The 6,985-nt window shown below is 36.2% G+C and overlaps 1 protein-coding gene across 1 annotated transcript in view; it reads right to left on the bottom strand.

The window, feature by feature from the left end:
* MRPL39 (mitochondrial ribosomal protein L39) overlaps positions 1–6,985 on the bottom strand; it is a 35,323-nt gene that overhangs the window by 9,256 nt on the left and 19,082 nt on the right. The gene's annotated exons all lie outside the window — the stretch shown is intronic.

The following is a 6,985-nucleotide window of genomic DNA, read 5'->3' as shown; positions in this document are numbered from 1 at the left end:
TTATAAATCAGAAAAGATAGTACTGTGTCAGAACTCAACGACTCCCCCTTTGCATTTTAGTATTTGGGAACTTTAAAGAGTGGTGTTGTTTTTGTTGTAAAGATGATATATATATGTGTAAATAATTCAGAACTACAGAATTTAAAACATATATTTAAAGAGTCTTTACATTGAAAGGTAAAAATGTTATCAAATTGCCAGTTTTCTTACCCTTTTCAACAAATTACTTCCTAGGATTTAATGAGCTCTTTCATTTAAAAAGAAAACACATTTTTGCTTTCAGATTTCTATTCTATCCAACTTTATAACTGCAAGTACATACACAACCATTTCTCTGTCTTGCAGGTGGCGCAAACCAGGAAGGGGAAATCTGTGGTTTAAATTCTTTGTGCCTCATCCTCTGAATGCTGGAGGTGCGCTGTAGGCGGTATGCTGTTAATGCTAATCGTGATAGGGGTTTTACCTCCGACTGACTCCTACATGTTAGCATTAACAGGGTATGATGCCTGTTACTAGCATTTACATGGAACAAATGGCTGCCGTGGGAGGATGACAAAGAAGCATGAGTCGCCCTGCTGGATAAACTTAGACTTCAGGCTTTATTATTTTTTAATTTGTTAATCATAATCTGGCCCCTGGGATGTTCTACCTTAAATTAAGTTTTAAGAGTCAGGTCATTTAAAAGATTTATCAGCGGTATTCTGAATGCAAACATTTTTACTTTAATCTTCAAGTCCACATTTCTGTTTTTATGTTTAAAGGAAAATGTATTCATGTCATTTTTAATTCTAAGTTATGGTTTGTTAATTATAATTGTTTACAAGCACTTTTAATGATTAGACTGGAAGACATACAGACTAAATACATTTTGAAACAAATTTCTAGAATATCTTTCTTGTTAGAAATTAGGACTACTATCCTCCAGTTACATCATAGATTATCTAGCAACATTTTAAAAAAGATTTAGCAATTGTTATTTCCACTATGTAATAATTTTCTATTTACACAACTTCAGTTTGAAATTAATATGTTATACAAATTGCAAGCTATAAAAATAGTCACAGGAATGTAAAGTACAGCTTAGGGAATATAGTCGATAACATTGTAATAACTATGGGTACTAGACTTACCGTGATCACTTCGTAAGGTATATGTCTAATCACTATGTTGTATACTTGAAATTAATATAATATTGTATGTCAACTATCATTGAAAAATAAATTTAAAAAAATAATAATACTTATATTTGAATCTTAAGGGGGAATTGAAAGGCTATCACATTGAATTTGTATTTAAAAAATGAAATGCTTTTTAACAAGTAGAATGGTAAATGATGTCTGAGAGCCAACTCCCTATCTTTTTCCTATAAAATACAAAGATTTAATTGTAAAAATTCTATATTTGAAATTAGATCCCAAACCTAGGTTTAATAGCTTAGCCACATAATTCTCAGACCCATTGGGTCAGAAATCCACTTTTCTTCTCCAAGCCTGTTTCTAATCCACAGAATGGGGCTAATACTTTACATAGTTAGTGAGAGGCATACATAAGATAGAGAACTTTGTAAAATATAAAGTGCTTCCTTAATGTTATAGTAAAATAATCCAAGAACAGTTCCTCCCACTCTGTTAGAAAAAAGCTAGTGATTTGATAGAATTTTTAAGGTTTGGACCTCTATGCAATTTTTCTCCATAATTAACTATATCACTTACAAATAACCAATTGTAATTGTTAGCATACTTAGTGTATGCTTGTATTAGCAACTCTTATTCACATTCGTCAAAGTTATGCACTATAACCAAATAAATCTCTTGAGTCTTTAGCTATTTAAAATAACTTTTTTTTGGACTTTTTCTTTTGCGAGGTACAATCTAATTTCAGAAGTTGTTTACACAGACACAGACACACACAAGACGATGGGGGAAAATTGCGAGAATCCTAAGGGTAACATTTCCGACTCCTAGGACATAGTCCGCTTACTGAGGGTACTCCCTTGGCCCAGCCCCGCTTTGTGTTCAAGTTGTGTGTGCTGCCAGGATAGATTCTCTTCTTAACCTTTGGAATGGACATCTGGCTCCATGGAGCCCCATGGAGCCCCAGGTATATGTGTCACATTCAAGGGTGTTTCTTCAGACTATTCATTTTATATATACTGTTTATCTATAAGAAGAGTCCTTGTTTTGAGTCCCAATTCTTCAGAATCCCACTTGCTGCATAAAGCCACAAAGTCCCAGAATGTCAGGCCTGGAACAGACTAATCTAGTATTGCCTTTCTGCTGTTACAATGAAAAGCTATGACCATCAAAAAGGAAGTTTAAGAAAAACTGTGCCGTGGAATGCATTATTTGAAGAGTACTAGACTACACTACATGAAACTTGAGTTACTTAATCTCTCTAAGCCTCAATTTCCTCACCAGTAAAATGATGAATATGCTTCATAAGGATGGTAGGCTTAAATAAAATAGTGCCTATAAAGAGCACGATACCTATTATGCATTAAGGGTTAAACACTACCTTTAAAACCATGTTCATTATGTCTATTTCAGTCATCTAAATCAAATGATCTACCATAGCAGATTATCCATAATCCCATGGGATGACGACCCAGGGAACCTAGATGCTGCCAGGATCACTTGGTTTTCTCTGACGCCCACCTTTCCTAGGCTTCTAGCTCCTGATCTGGTCTTAGACGACGACTCCTGACCAATAGCCTCAGTCATTCCAAAAATTCTTGGAGCATAAGTCTGGGTTTGGCTTGGGGGAAGGGTTAAGTAGCAAAGAAGTGTGAATGTGAGCGTGTATGCCTGCATGCGTGTGTGTGTTTTGAAGTGACAAAGGGTGATTGAAGGAAAAGTGGATTCTGTGGTAGAAAAGGTAAAAAGAACCCAATTTTGTACACAGAATGCTGAATTGAGGCACTAAATTATGCAGGACATGGTTTCTTTGAAAAAATTGAATGTCAGGGAGGTTCTCTAGGATCCGACCTACTTCTCCAGAAACTTGCTGAATGAGAGACCAGGCCTTTCCTATTCACTGTCAGCAGCTAGATAGACCCAGTAGCTTAAAAAAAAAAAAAAGTAAAAAAATAGAATAAGAGAAAAAAAGTGTGGTTCAGGGGACTGACGAATATACAGAAAACATGGAAAATTGAAAATTTTCTTAAACTAGAAGATGACCAATATCTCAAAGCAGGAAAGCTTGAAGAGAAAAAGGAGATTGAAGAAAATAGAGTCCATAAATGGGAAGCACTCAAAAAAAGCTGACCCATTATGTGATTCTCAACCAATAATGACTAGAAAATAATGAAACCAACATTTAAAATTTGCATGTAAGTATTCAGCTTCCCACTTTAGATTTCAAATTCTGTCACAGCGATATCAATAAGGAAATGACGTTCGCATAAAGGGAATTCTTCTTTCTTGTTACTATTGTGTCTTAACAAATATGTGTTCCAGTATTAGTCTCCACCTGGCTAACACATGCATTCCTAACCACCTAAGAAAAGGATTTGAGGTGGATTTCTCAAATATCATCCCAATGATGTCTTCTCTAACTTCGATCACTCTTCCCCCCTTCCTGCAGTGCTCAGTAATTTTCCAGTTCACTAGCACTTAACATACTGCATCATAATTTGTTTTGGTGTATGAATGATTAGAGGAAGTGATAACCTTGAGGGTCGATACACCATCTTACACATTCTTATCCCACTCAAATGTCTACTAACTTAATACAACATTATTATTCCAAGTCCAGCTGTAAAAAGAGAAATGAAGACAATGAACATTTCACTTTATACCAATAGGCTCAAAGAAGTGATTTTTGGCAAATAAAAGTTCATTATAGCAAACAAAGCTTGAAAAGCTCTACATATAACTGAAGAGCTAGAGTAGTTATTCTCACTTTAGAAACTTGTCAAGATACAGGTTCGCAGGCTCCCACGTCCAGAGATTCTGATTCTGTAATGGAGTTCAGGAAACTGCCTTTTATCAGGCTAACCGAGTGATACAGATATAAGTGGTTCAAAAACCAACTCGGACAAACTGGTTTATACCTAGTACTACTGTTGATATGGCAACTAGGGATAATGCTGCTTTTTGGAAGACAGCAGTAATTAAATTTCAGGTTCCATTATCCCTCCCCACCAAAAATATCCTAACCATCTCAAAATCTACCCAACATGAAAATCCCCCACTGAAACCAGTCACCCTGTGTTCTACCACCAGCTACAACCACTCAGTGATCTTGTACTATAAAGGCCCAAACTATCAGCTGTTGCTTAGAGCAACAGTTAGGGAAGGTCAGTGAGAAGGGATTGAGTGCCAGTTCCTGCTGTGCAGAGTAGGCTGATTAATGAAACAATCATGAAATATCACTGTCATTCTATCTTACCCTCTCACCCCATGATGCCAAGGCTTCACCAAACATTATACCCAAGTATCCACTTAGGAAAATCCTACCCTTTCCCAAATGCTGACAGCCGAGCAACTTTTGATCCCTTAGCCCATGCCGAGCATACGGGAAATGAATTCGGAAAAGGGCCACACCCAGAAGTGATCTTTCTCCTCAGTTCTCCCAAAGTACAGTGCTAGCTCTCCTATGAAAGTACAGTGCTAGCTGCACAGTTAGCTCCATATTTGTTATTTGGGTATATGTTGTCCTTTCTTGTACATCATGAGCTCCTGTAAGATATATAATTTTAAACTTTTCTGTATTCTGCTTGGCTCAGGGCATTGCTTACAGTTGCTTAAGTGGAATGGGAAAATGTATCTAAGTCCCCACTGACTCTGGAAACACAGCTTGTTCTGATATGGAGACTCTGTGCCTAGCATGCGTGTTTGTCCCGGCTCACGGGACTGTTTTTCAGTTGGCTTGTATGAACTCATCAGAAAGCCAAAGCATCAACTTGGCTTTTCCTAAATTCTGCAGATCAAGAAGGCAGTCTCCATATTCACTTTTAAGAAATCCCATGATTCAAGAGCAAGGATTCTGAAACCAGACTGCTGAGTTCAAATCACCATATACCAGCTACATGACCTTAGGCAAGGCTCAATAAAAGTTTTACATACAGTGTAAAAATATGAAAATTTTTCCTTTTTATCTCCACAGGCAGGCTTGCCATAATAATACCCAACTTCCAGAGCCCTTAGAAATAACATTTCAGTAGAGGATTCCCCTAAAACTAAATATTTTCCCTTTCTTTCAATAAATTTACCCATATATGAAATCTAAAATCTGCTCGTTGAATAAATTTGTTTTTAAAGGATACTTATCAATACTTAAAATATATATAGGACCACCTATAAGAATTTATATTACAGATCTACTAGTACACATGTAGAATCATGTATGTAAAAGCTTACTGGGTGAAACATTAATAGCAGAAATTAAAAATCAACCATTGACAGACACTGATGAAATAATGTCACTGTTCCCCTCAGCAAAAAAAAAAAAAGATCCCATGTGCCCCTGTTTTCACAGTGTCACACGGGTAATCAGTAAGCCTCTGAGCCCTAGCTACAAGGAAATTTAGGAAATTAGCTTTCAGTTTTCCACCTGGTGAGATTAAGATCCATAAAGTGAGAAGTCACCAGTGGCCATGTGTGCAAGCAGTGCAAGGTGACAAAAAGCATGAAAAATATACACTCAAATAAAGGTTTGTTTTCTTATTGGTACACTCAAAATATTTCAGAATTTTTTCAAGAAAAAAATTCAAAGTATAAATCCACAAACAAGAAAGGGACTAGAAGAGGAAGGCAGCAGCAGAAATTTCGACCAATTTCTAGAAGATGGAAAGTAAAGTGACCAATGCAACAGCAGAGGATATCACCACCCAGAATGCATGTGGAGGGGAGATCTGCCCAGCAGGGCCTAGAGAAGCTCAGAGGTGGTAGAATACAAAAGACAGAAAAAGGGGCTAAAAAGAAAGCGGTTAGTGAAAGGTCCATACACAAACAGTTGACCTGTACTCCATATCCCCTATCTTCAAATACAGAAGGGTCTGAATCCAGGTATTTGCCACCAGTTAAAATGTTGGAGGGATCTCTTATAAAATAAGTGGAAGAATGACAGCAGTCAGTATAGAAATTGATTGCCAAGACTGACCATCTCTTCATTCTAGCATTTATAAAATCCTCATCATAATAGCCAGCTTCATCCTTAGAGCAGCCAAATCTGCCTAAAACATGAAAGGCTACAATAAGCAAAAAATCTGTCACTAGAGTAAAAAAAATAATCCAGGGCCTAGGAAATGAATGAACAAATGAATATAATTATTTTAGTATCTTTAGAAAGATCACAAAGATATACTGTGGATATTATGGACAAGCAGAAGAGCTTTCAACAAGTAAACTATGCTTGACAAATAAGAAGTTCAATTTAAAAGAGTAGAATATAAATGCAAGAAAAATGAGAGGAGAAAAATACATAAGACCAATACAGAAGATCCAAAACCCAACTAAACTGTGTTAAAGAGACAGAGAAAAAGAAAAAGCAATAAATATTTTTTTAAAAAAGAAAAAGTTTCCTAGAGCTCAAGAGAGATGTCAAAATTGAAAGTACCAAGAATAACTGAATATCTAGATATATATAATAAAATTTTAGTGTTTTATAACACTAAGAATAAGAAGGTTCTGAGTGTCCATAGTATATACAAGTGTGTGTGGCAGGATGGGAGGTGGGGAAGAAGGCAGGCTTGCAAAGAACAGGCTATAAAAATCAAACTGGTATCAGACTTCTCATTAAGGACAACCGATGCCAGAAGATAACTGAGTTACTTTCAAAGTCTTAATAGAAAATTATATTTCAATCTAGAATTCTATATCTAGCCAAAAAGCTGATCAAATACAAGTTACAAAACAAAGCTACTTTAGCATAAAAGGGCTCACCTCTTCAACACTTCTTCTTAAGATGGAACTGACTATGGGCTCTAGCACATGAGAAAGTTAATCCATGAACAGGATGATATGGACTCTAGGTAAACAATCCT

Source organism: Pteropus vampyrus, unplaced genomic scaffold (genome assembly GCF_000151845.1).
Source record: "Pteropus vampyrus isolate Shadow unplaced genomic scaffold, Pvam_2.0 Scaffold38, whole genome shotgun sequence".
Lineage (NCBI taxonomy): Eukaryota > Metazoa > Chordata > Mammalia > Chiroptera > Pteropodidae > Pteropus > Pteropus vampyrus.
Note: the sequence above shows the minus strand (reverse complement) of the source record. Positions and strands in the feature narration are given on the sequence as shown.